Here is an 11510-nt window from a genome sequence, read left to right on the forward strand (position 1 = left end):
TAAATTGGAATTTCGTACCAAGAAGAAAATTGTGAAGCAAAAAAAATAAAATTCAAACCCTATTTTATCAAGAAAATGAGAAAAAAATTAAAGAATCATCTTGGCAAGAAAGCAAGAACGCGCTACGGCTGCGCAACTCTTCTTCGTCTTCTTTCAAGTAGAATATATTTGTTTTCGATTTCTATTCATGTGTTGTCGTAAAAAAATCGCCACCGACAGCTTAATTGGAAAAGCCTGTCGAAATTGATTTAATCGTAGGGTTCCCCGGCCTCCTTAAGAAAGGATCCAGGCTATCTTGCGATAACCGAAAAATTAATGAAGGAAGAAGGTAAAATTGGAATGAATGCGGAAAAATTAAATTGGAATTAACAGGAAAAAACTGTAGAAGTCTGAAAGTAATGCAGGAAATTAAATTGCAGAAAGAAAAAAAATTAATGCAGAAGAAGGTGATTGGTTTTGAATGGTGTCTCCACTTTCTCATTTTTATTCCCTAAACCTAGTTCAGATATGACTCTTATCCCTTATTTTTCTCCAACCCCCCTAAACTCTTTTTTCAAATTATGCTTTATCCTTTCTCCGTTGACCACGCATTTTACTGATATGGGCCTTTGTATTCTCCCTCGGTTGGGCTCCTGCTTGGGCTGGCCCTTTTGATCAAATTTTGGAGTGTACAAATGCCCTCCACAAAACTATATGGGTAAAAAATAATTTGGTCTCCAGATAGTTTTGTAACCTCCAGAATCTTGGTTCGCGCGTGTCGTCTCGTCTTCTTGGCATTGCTCCAAAAACTTTACTCTTTCACTTTCTCTCCCTCTCTTTTCACTTGCGAAAGAAATCCTTGAATCTCCAACTCCTCCTCTCGTCTCTTGCCGGAAATTCCTTCCGATTTCCCGCGGTGACCCCCGAGCCTCCGCGATTCCTTCCGATTTCTCACGGTACCCCTCGGTCCTCTCTTGACGACTACCGGACGGCCTTCTCACTGGTTTCGGTGACCGGCGAGCAGAGGGACGCTAGCGAGGTTTGCTCACGGTCTTTTCACCACGGGGGGAGTTCCGATGTCTAGATCGAAGTCGGGTGTCCAGTCTGGCCGTCGCCTTCCGACGCGCTCCGAGAGGGTTCCCCCATCGGCCGGCGGTACTCGATTTGGACTCGCACATTTTGCGAAAGATCGAGACAAACTACCGGAAGATTCTTTCGACGCCCTCGGCGGGGGTAAGCTTTTGCTAGCCCAATCTTGGTTCAATCTTGATGTTTTTCCTTCCCGTATTTTCCGACTCCCTAGTAGTCTTTCTGAGTTCAAATCGTGGAGAGATAGGCTCGATCCTCTGTATGGGGCACAATGGCAATCCTGGGGCATTCGATATATGCTGTTGGTATGTACTGATTTTGTCCCTAGCGAGCATCATATGATCAAATCCCTTTTGTGCTTTTGGAGCCCTAGTATAAATGCGTTTGTGATCCCTTTCGGAATTGTGGCCCTGACTGTATTGGATGTGGTTGTAATCTTAGGCCTTCCATCGAAAGGAGTAGAACCTCCTTTGTCACCCTCGTACAATTCCGATCAATTGGCCATTCCCGTTGCTTATGACAGTAATACCACTGTGGGTCAATTCATTGCATCGAATATGCTTTCTAGCCCCGTCGAATCTCCAGAACACAATGCTTTCCTTATGTTTTGGTTGAGCAAGTATTTTGTTTGCTGTGCGTCGAAGGGGTTTGTTCGGGAGGTGGAACCGATTGTACACGTACTTGTGTCTGGGGCAGAGATGGACTTGGCTTCATATTTTTTGGGTCTGTTGTACCGTGGAATAAACGAGTTCTTGGAAAAACTCTCTGTCTCTTCTTCCCGCAAGCCAGTCGGAGCGGGTCCTCTATGGTTTGTTGAATTATGGGCGCGGCTGTATTTCCCACATTTGATCAGCCCGCGTCCTGAATTTCCCTCTCCGCCGGTCATACCTTTAGGTCTTCATTTGGCATTGTGCCCCCCTTTTCCAGGTGATCTTCATTCGCTCACTCACTCCCTTTTGCATGAGACTAATCGGCCTCCAGCCGATTTTAGCCCTTTATCAGGTTTTCTCTCATCTCGTGACACCTCCGTGAGTTGGAACAAATGTCTTACTGCTCGCATCTTAATTGGGGGGTTATCGGTAGCCTCTCGATATAACCCCCTATTAGGAGAAGTTTATCAACCTCAGTATTGCGCACGCCAGTTCGGCCTGGTCCAGGCAATTCCCCTGTTTGGTTTTCTTTTGCCGCCCCCTCTCTCTGCGGGTCAGGTGTTGGGGTCGTCTCTCCTTGATGACTGGCGTACTTACATCCGCGATATAGAAGAATTGCCACACTCGCCCCATGCTTTTAATCCGAGCACGCTGCCTTCCTTTGATGACTGGTGGGCTGAGTTTTTGGTCCATTCGAACGCGGCGGCTCTTCGGCAGTCCCTGACCGATCCGGATAATCAGCATTCGGGTGGCGAGGATCCTCCCGCTGCAGATTCTGATAAGGTGGAGGAGGTTTTAATATCTTTGGCCACAGGTACCTCATTTATTTTCTCTCGCATAACTCGAAAACGAGTAATAACAAATTTTTTCCTTTGACCGTAGGTACCTCTCCCACAACGAATGCCCTATCTATGCCACTTTTGGCCATTTGCCGTTCTTGAAGATTGATATCGAAACCTGCCACGACCAAACCACGGCCGAAGCGCCCTGCCAAACGGCCAGCTCCATCACCACCCTTTCAGGTATTTCGAAAAGCGATTTTCCTTTCAACGAGACAGAAACTTTATAATTCGCTGTTCTTTTCGCAGACTCTTCCCAAGAGAACTGCTCCCGTATCCTCTGTTGTTCCCACCGAAGATTCTCCTTCCTGGACATCTCCAGATCATGTATACATTACTTTTCCCTTTCTCTGTAAAAATGTATTTCTGATGACTTTTCTTGGCAGGTTCTGCACGTGGGGACAGGTTTCGAGACTTTCGTCAAGTCGCCTGAAAGATCAGCTTCTCCCTCGCCATATTTCCCGGTATGAGTCTATCAGCCGATTTTGATTAATTTCTAAGCTTGGCTCCTAATTGGACGAACGTATGCAGGTCCCGCGAGGGGTTACTACTCCGGGAGGGTCGGTTTATTCGGCCCGGGTTCGCTCTCCAGTTTCCCCCCGGCCTGAGCTTGCCCTGCCGTCTCTTTCTCTGTCGACTCCGTTGGCCCTGAAGGTTGTTCCCGCCGACGTAGAGGCGTATTTCGCTCAAAACCTTGTTGCTGAAGCTTCTGCCCCAGTCAATATTGAATGCCCAAATCCCTTTAGTGGATATCAATCGGCTCTACCGGAGGACTCAACCATCTTAGACAACCTGCAAGCATCCGTTCTAACAGCAGCTGCTCCATTGTCGCTGGGCCTGCCGCGTCGCCAACAGCTGGAGGATCTTGCCGATCACCTGGGCGAGATTTCTGGTCGCCTGAAGACACTGCAAAGTGTTCGCGGCATGAATGATAGCAAACTCAAAGAGCCCTGGAGACAAAGAAGGCGGCTTGCGCTCGGAGTTTCCTAGCCGAAAAACAGCATGCCGAAGACGAAATAGCATGGAAGGTCTCTACGCCGAGGAAAAAGCTTTACGTTCGGAATTAAGCAGGATAGAAGGACGTCTGAGAGAGATCCCGCCGGAAATAGCGCGGGTAACTGCAAGTCTCGCTTCTAGGACCACCCGTAGGATGGAGATGTATGATCGTGCAAGGGCGTTGGACGAACCTTTATCTGGGCTCTACGGTAAAAGGCTTATTTTTGAGAAGAACCTTCAACGGGCGGAGAGGGGTTTAGAGGAGTTGCGTCTCCTCTGGCCGAGTGTGACAGCCTCATGGGCTTCTTTGCGCCCTGGGACTTCAGAACCCGCCGGTTGCTTTCCTCCCATGCTAGTCGCTGTAGCTGGGGATTCGTATGTCACCGGGACGGCGTCTATTCCACCAGTCTCGAGTGCGTCCGCCACGAGTATTGGGCTCGTTGATGTTTGTGTTGCACACGATGCAGATTCGGGCGACTCCCCTGCAAGCTAGTAATTTAGCTCATGTTTGTGTAATTTTCGACTTGAATCTGTCCCTCCCTTTTTGTTTTTGTATCCCTTTGTGACAGTGGTCTACGGAGGGTGGAAGTGTCTGTTTTGCCTGTGAATCAACCATCTTTTTAATCAGGGATTCACCTTCTATTCTAGATCCCAAACGGACGGATAGAACCGCTTAAGATATTTGCCGTTAATGACCGTTTTCGACTCTTTCCCTTCGGGTTCCATTAATCGGTATGCTCCCCCAGTTGTCTTGGCCGATACGATGAATGGCCCTTCCCACGACGGTGACCATTTTCCTAATTTCGGATCCTTTGGTCCAAATGGAACAATGGCCTTCCAAACCATATCACCTTCCTAGAAGGTCTGAGATTTAACATGCCTCTGGAAGGCCCTTTCCGTTTTTTCCTTCTGACTTCGTATATGTTCGAGTGCTTGCAATCTTTCTTCGGGCAGAACGTCGAGCTCCTGTAGTAACATTCGATCATTTTCCTCCATAGCGAATCCATTTGCTTGCAGAATCCGGAGGGATGGTACCGTAATTTCCAGCGGGAGTACAGCGTCATGTCCGTAAGTCAGGCGGTAGGGGGTGCTACGAGTCACCGATGATTTGGCGTTCCGGTATGCCCAGAGCACTTCATCCAACGTATCGTGCCAACTTCGTGGGTTATCCTCTAACGCCTTTCTGACGATCGAAATTAACGCCTTGTTCGTCGCCTCGGCCTGCCCGTTAGCTTGCGGGTAGTAGGGAGACGAATGGAGCAATTGAATTCCCTACTGAGCCATAAATGCTTTGACTTTCGCCCCCATGAACGTTGTACCTTAATTGGTAGTGATAGTTTTGGGAATACCGAACCTGTGGATAATATTTACCCTGATGAAGATGATGTGGCTTTGCTGCACTTTGACGAGTGGTATGGCCTCTGTCCATTTCGTGAAGTAGTCGGTGGCCACAAGAATGAACGAATGCCCCTTAGAAGACGAGGGGTGGATTTTTCCAATTACATCCATCGCGCAGCCCAAGAAAGGCCAGGGCTTAACGTTCGAATGGAGTTCTTCCATGGGGATCTGCCGGAGGGGTCCATGGCATTGACAGGCTGGGCATCCGCATGCGTAATTGATGCAATCCTGCGATATCCGTGGCCAAAAATAGCCATAGCGAAGTATTGTCCATCTCATCGTAGGTCCAGCTCTATGTGCGCCTCCAATACCCTCGTGGACTTCAGCCATGACCTTCCGTTCTTCTTCGCACCCTAAGCAGCGCACCAGCGTCCCGTCCGACTTTCGTCGATATAGTTCTCCATCGATTTGAGTATATTTTATGAGCTGATATCCCTCAGCCTTTGTCGTGGCCTTCCCTGGGGTCAGCTAGCCCTTCCAGCAAGGGAGTTCGCCAATCCGGACTTGGACTACCGATCTGTGAACATTCGATTTCCCGAGGCATGCGTCCCTTTCTGAAACCGGACGCCTACTGTACCAAGTTGTTCGCTTCCGCATTTTCATCTCGGGGTATATCTTCTAACACTACGTCTGTGAGCTGCTGCAAAAGACTATGGACTTTGCGAAGAAGGATCTGAAGCTACGGATCTTTACACTTGAATTCTTTAAGGGCCTGTCGGACAACTAATTGAGATCCCCCGCGGATGACTACCTTCCTGACTTTTCGGGCCACGAGAAAGCGTAAAGCCAACAGTAAAGCTTCATATTCAGCCTGGTTATTGGTCACGCCTTGCGGGAGTTGGTGCGCGAAATGCCACACCTCTCCTTCTGGGTTATGGATTATCACACCTGCTTCGGCTGCCCTCATGGTGCTAAAACCGTTGAAAGCTACCGTCCAGGGTTCCAACCCTACATAATCTATCGCTGTAGCCTGAACCATCCCTGGATGTTCGGCTAAAAAATTGGCAATGGCCTGTCCTTTGACGGCCTTGAGGGGCTGATATGTTAATGAAAACGATGTTAATTTTAGCGCCCATTTAACCAAACGGCCTTGAAGGACTGGCCTGTTTAGTAAATAGCGGAGGAGATCAACTTTACATATAACTGTAGTTTCGACAGGCAGCAGGTAAAATTCTAATTTTGTACAGGCATTATATAAAGATAAACAAAGCTTTTCAATGCCTGAATACCCAGTTTCAGCTTCATTTAGGGTCTTGCTAAGATAATAAACAACACGTTCCCGACCTTCGTTATCATCCTGAGCTAGAAGACAACCTATTGTATCGTCTCTTGCGGCTATATACAGCTTTAGTCCTTTTCTGCGGATCGGCGGCATGAACACCGGCGGAGATGTTAACGCCAGCTTGATCTGGTCCAGGGCCTGCTGTTGGGCATCTCCCCATTCGAATGCGTCTTTCCTTCCTCGTAATAATGCAGAAAAAGCTTTCATCCTGCCAGCGGCGTTGGCGATAAATCTCCTCAAGAAATTGATTTTTCCCATCAGGCTTTGTAATTCCTTAATATTGCGAGGAGGCCCGAGGTCTTGGACAGCCTTAGCCTTGTTTTTATCAATCTCGATACCCTTTTGATGCACCAAGAACCCCAAGAAATTTCCTGCTTGTACTCCGAAGGCGCATTTGGCCGGGTTCATCTTGAGGTTATGCTGCCTCATTCGCAGGAAGGCTCTGCGAAGATCCAGTAGATGATCAGCGAAGGCTCGGGACTTCACGACTACATGATCTATATACACCTCCATGCTAGTGCCAATCAGGTCGTGAAAAATGGCGTTCATCGCCCTTTGGTAAGTGGCTCCGGCGTTCTTTAACCCAAAAGGCATGACTATCCATTCAAAGATTCCGATTGCCCCGGGGCTACGAAAGGCCGTTTTATGAGTCTCTTCTTCGGCCAAGTATATTTGATTGTATCCCGAGTATCCATCCATGAATGATAAGATTTCATATCCCGCCGTAGAATCTACGAGCATATCGGCGATTGGCATTACATACTCGTCTTTTGGAGTCGCTAGGTTGAGGTTTCAGAAATCAATGCAAATGCGGATCTTCCCATTTTTCTTCGGCACGGGCACGATATTGGAGATCCATTTTGGATACCTGCATGTTCGAATGAAATTAGCCTTGAGAAGTTTTTCGACCTCCTCTTTTACCTTCGGCAATAGTTCTGGGTTGAAACGCCTAGGGGCCTGTTTATGGGGGCGGCATGAATTCTTGATGGGTAATCGGTGTTCTACTAGCCTTCTTGACAACCCTGGCATTTCATGGTAATCCCATGTGAAACAGTCTCTAAATTCACGGATCAGAGCGACCAGTTTCTTTTTTGCGCTGCCGCCTAGTAAGGTGCTAATCCTTGTCATCTGTGGCGCTGCATCACTTCCTAAGTTAACCTCTTCCAGAGGATCTTGAGCTTCGAAAGAAGGGGTAGCCCTCTGGATCGACGGCTGAACGTTTTCTTTGTTTTGATCGTACGCAGGCGGTTCGGGAACCGCTCCTGCCTGCTTATCAGGCAATCGGGCGGCCAGATCACTTCCTTGTATAAATGGACAACCTGATCTGCCTGCCCTTGCCTCCCACTCTCGTATAATTAGGTTGTCAGACATGACGACTGCCTGCGTCGTCAGGCCGTTCGTCGGCCTCTATTGTGATTTCGAACCCTTTTATGGTTAGATTACACTTCTTCCATCTTTCTGCGTCCTCCAGCATCATAGAAAGTGGGTAAACTTCCGGAGAATAATAAACGGCTTCAGCTGAATGTACCTCCATGGGAGGATCGGTTTCGGCTTCCACAGTTTCAACGTGATTCCCATTCCAGAACATGACTTTCTGGTGGAGAGTAGACGGCACACATTGGGTGGTATGAATCCAGTCCCTCCCAAGAATAGCTGAGTAGGTTGGCCTCCCCTTGACGACAAAGAAGGCCATTTGATCCGTTCTGGTCCCAACTGTTACCTTCGCTACTAAAACGCCTGCAGTTGTATGTGCATTACCAGTGAAGTTGGTTGTCCGCAATGATGTCGGAACTAGATCGTTTCGATTTTTTCCTATCTTTCTCAAAGTGGGCAGGGTCATGATATTGACCGATGCCCCCCATCCACCAGGACCTTACTAATTGTTTTTCCATCGAGATAAACGGTAAGAAACAACGATTTAAGGTGTCGGGTATCCTCATCGGATAATTTCTGAAAAATCACTGGGTCTGGAAGCTTTCCTAAAGCGTTCTGTTCTTGTTCTGCCCAATACAATGGGCTGACTTCTTCCAGCAGGATATCCCCTGGAGGAAATCAGACTGGGATGAAGGTGCCTCAAACCCTCGAGGTAATATGCCAACTGTTCCGACTTCGAGATCGGTTTTAGATTGTTCCAGATCTCCGTCGTCTGCAATAATATCTAGAGTGGTTTCTGAGGCCTCGTCGTACATGAGGGCGTCAATCTTAGGTTCGTCTTCGGATATCGGTTTTTCCCCAATCGTCACTGTGAAATTTGTCTCTTGGGGAAACTCGACCCTTGAAAAGACTCCTCTTGGCCTCAATTCTTTCCGAGTTTGGATGTGATGGCGCAGATCCTCAGGGTCCATATCTAATCTTTCTTCTTTCTTCCCTCCAGATTGTTGGCCTTGTACACTAGTATCTTTTATATGACGAACTACTTGCTGCCTTCCAGCCTGCTGCTCAAGGCGAGCGGCTAAACGCTGTCGTTGGGCCCTTCTTTTTTGAGTTCTGGTAGGGAGCTGGTTCGGCCGGTCTTTATGATTTCGTGCCCAACTCCCGTCGACTGAAGCCTTTCCAGGATGTCGAGTTTGGTGGGGTGTAATTACCACTTGATCTACGGACGTCACTCGCCAAATTTCCCCTAATTTTTCAAAGCTTACTTCAGCGACTGTATTTTTGGGAGAAAGTCTATCCCACACTGAATTCCTTCTCGGAGGTTTGATTGTCCTTCTGAGTCTCTCGAATACTGGTTTTTTATGGCCTGTTCCCCTGCTGCCTGTTCCAAACTCTGATCTGGCCTTTTTGGATCTAGCGGGACGCATTCCGGCGACATTTATCGGCACAGGGAACGGCTCTGTGTCTATTTTCATGTCAGGTCTCTCGGCCAGCTTGAGGCGGCCTTCTTTGATTGCTTTCTGAACCGCATTTTGGAAAGCGATACAATTACCAATCTGGTGACCATATAACCCGTGCCATTTGCAAAATGATTTTCCATTGAGCTCTTTTTAGGATGGCATCATGTGTCCCCCTTTAAGGCGAAGCTGGTTATCTTTCAGCAGATGCTCGAAGATCTATTTGGTTTTTGCAATATCGAAAGAATAGGACAGCTTTGGGTTGACGTCTTTCCGTTGAGGGGGTTTAACGGCTGGACACACGTATTCTTTCCCTTGTGTGATTTCCGCTAGGAAGGTATCTTCTCCTTCCTCTGCCTCCTCGAGAATCTCCTCTGGGGTAAAAACAGAATGGTTTGTGTTCCGAAACTTTTGATTTCGCGCCGCCTGGGCCTCCCTTACAAGATATTCAGCCTTTACAGCTTTGGAGGTCAACTTTCGGAAATCGTGATTGTAATGCCCCGATTTCGGAATGTATAAAATAATATTATTATAGCAAATAAATATTTGACAATAGTAATGGAATCAAGAAACTAATATTTTGGGATAAATTATATTCCAATTTTGTATATTAGTTATAATTAAATAGACTGTTAAATGGATAAATATCGATAAAATTAAAAATAAATATAAATATAAATATAATATATAATATATAATATAATATATATATATAATAATAATATAGTAGATGATGATAAGAACCTTATCATCATCGTTAATAACAATAATAATATAATAATAATAATATATAATGTTTAATAATAATAATAATATATTACGTTTAATAATAATAATAATATAATATATATATATAATATGAAAAGAAAGAAAGAATCCAACGCAGCAGCAGCAACGAACCAAAGGAGGAGAAGGAAGGGAGGAAGAAGAAGGAGAAAGAAAGAAAAAAAAAAAAAAAAAGAAAGAAAAAGATTTAGCCGTCCGATTCCAATTCCGACTTGGGTATGGTATTCCTTGCTATTCGTAGAGTCCGATTATAAATTTTAATACGAATTTTGATATTGGAGTATTAAATTAGAAATTCTTCAAAAATTCAAAATTGGCTATTTAGCTATTTAATCGATGAATTTCTTTAGCTAATAGCCTATTCGTAGCACCGACATTATATTTTGAGAATTTCGTACCAATCCAAGTCGAATAAAAAAACGGCAGTATATCGCACCTGCCTGCTTGTTCATACCTTTGCGTATTTTTATTTAATAATCGGGCAATATAAATATTATGAGGTAGAAGGATTTTATAGCTAGAATATCATATTCTACTAAATATAAAAGTTTGGAGCCCGACGAGTTAATTATAGAAATTAGCTTTTGAATAAGCAGGTAGCTCCTGAGAATAAGCATAAAGCTCATCTGATTTGAGTAAATAATGGGACAGGTGTACGTTGGAGGAGATTTGGGTGAAGTTATAAAATCCAGAAAGTATCGGTAGGAGGTAAGCAGTAGGGAATTAAATCTAATTTTAAGAAATTAGGTATTTATGTTGCATGTGATTCTGATTCTGATATTGATATGATATTATGTGGAATCATTTGGTCAGTGCATCTATATATGTATATATGTGTGTGTATATGCATGTGTGAAACTTCGTTTTACGATATTTGATATACGTATTTGATCGTGTTGGTGAATTTATAAAAAGGAGGATAGGTGGGCCGTCTCACCAGCCCTTTTCATTAAATTCACTTATTGACATGCTGCACACATTGCACGATTTATCGGATATGTTTTATGGATCTATCGTTTAGTCGCCGTGTGCGGTAGTGCTAGGCGAGGGCATCATCTGGGGTTAGGATATTCGACCCCGATGTACCGTAACACTTTGGCGATAGTGGACGATAGTAGTCGGGCAACTGGGTGACTTAGTCGCACGGTCATTCAGGGATTAGACCCATTGCAGTTGAGACGTATTTGGTCTAATCATTCGGGTTCGGTGTTGTTCCACTCATTGGAGTAGCTACTAGTGAGGTCTACCGGTAGTTTAGGATCAGATGCCAAACTCCAAACGCGATCCCGTTAGGGCGTGCGAGGAGGAGTAGAGTTTCCGGGTTTCCTTCGGGTGATTCCAGGTTGCACGGATTCTACTACGTTACACGGGGTAGGGCTAGACAGGAGGGTCCTATCTTCGCTATCACAGACTATGGGGTGTCTTGTGGTTAATGGCGACAACGTTCGACTATCCATGTATTGATTGCGGGAGTCGTATGGTGGGTATATGGGAGTGACCGGGTGACCGTTATATTATTATGGGTTTACCAGGTCCTTCCTTGAGCCGAGGATTTTCTGGCTATTTATTGATGATAGTCTAGTGAGCTGTTATTATGGAGCCGAGGTTATTCCGGCTGCTCACTTTGACATATGTATATGGGTATATGTGCATGAGTTGT

The 11510-nt window shown here is 45.7% G+C and overlaps 1 long non-coding RNA gene across 1 annotated transcript; it reads left to right on the forward strand.

Moving 5' to 3' along the window:
- The first annotated feature begins 9955 nt into the window (after positions 1-9955).
- LOC127244233 (uncharacterized) lies at positions 9956-11269 on the forward strand. The gene is made up of 2 exons (XR_007837098.1): positions 9956-10066; positions 10502-11269. It is a non-coding gene; the product is annotated as an uncharacterized LOC127244233 (long non-coding RNA).
- Positions 11270-11510: the final 241 nt, after the last annotated feature.

This window comes from Andrographis paniculata, unplaced genomic scaffold (assembly GCF_009805555.1).
Source record: "Andrographis paniculata isolate CXL003 unplaced genomic scaffold, ASM980555v1 Contig9END, whole genome shotgun sequence".
Classification (NCBI taxonomy): domain Eukaryota; kingdom Viridiplantae; phylum Streptophyta; class Magnoliopsida; order Lamiales; family Acanthaceae; genus Andrographis; species Andrographis paniculata.